This window comes from Mus caroli, chromosome 10 (genome assembly GCF_900094665.2).
Source record: "Mus caroli chromosome 10, CAROLI_EIJ_v1.1, whole genome shotgun sequence".
NCBI classification, from domain to species: Eukaryota; Metazoa; Chordata; class Mammalia; order Rodentia; family Muridae; genus Mus; species Mus caroli.
In genome coordinates, this window is record NC_034579.1 from 40,753,144 (window position 1) to 40,754,081 (window position 938).

Genomic DNA, 938 nt, shown 5'->3' on the forward strand with positions numbered 1-938 from the left:
GAGAGAGAAAGTAACCAATCAGATGTAGGCATGCAAATGAGGTGGTAAGCATCAACCAAGCACAACCAATCCGGGTATGAGACACGCCTCTCCTAGGCCTATATAAAGCAGCACCAGTGCTGGGCTCAGGGTCTATTCACCTCACAATCAAGCTCTCCCAATAAACGTGTGCAGAAGGATCCTGTTGCAGCATCGTTCTTGCTGGTCGAGTCAGACGCGCGCGCAAGATGCTGGCAGCTTCTTGCTGCCTCCATGGACTCCAGCCAATTGGCAGAGTGGTGTCAGCTGATACAGACTCATGTCGAGTTTTGCTAAGTCAGACTCAAATGCTGAGGCAAGACAGGAGGTGAGGCAAGATATTCTCCAGAGGGCACATGATATTTGGAGGGAGTATAAAGAGGACTCAACAGACTGAGAGGGGCTTGCTTCTAGAGCTAGCTGGGCAACACTTCTTTGTCTTGCATCTTCACTGATCTTTGCTTTGTTAAGAGAGGCACAGCCTGGTTCCTTTTGTTTCTACTTGGTTGATTTCAGCCCTGAGTTTCATTATTTCCTGCTGTCTACTCCTCGGGTGAATTTGCTTCCTTTTGTTCTAGAGCTTTTAGGTGTGCTGTAAAGCTGCTAGTGTATGCTCTGTCTAGTTTCTTTTTGTCAGCACTCAGAGATATGAGTTTTCCTCTTAGGACTGCTTTCATTGTGTCCCATAAGTTTGGGTATGTTGAGTCTTCATTTTCATTAAACTAAAAAGTCTTTAATCTCTTTATTTCTTCCTTGACCAAAGTATCATTGAGTAGAGTGTTATTCAGCTTCCATGTGAATGTTGGCTTTCTATTATTTATGTTGTTATTGAAGATCAGCCTTAGTCTGTGGTGATCTGACAGGATGCATGGGATAATTTCAATATTTTTGTATCTGTTGAGGCCTGTTTTGTGACCAAT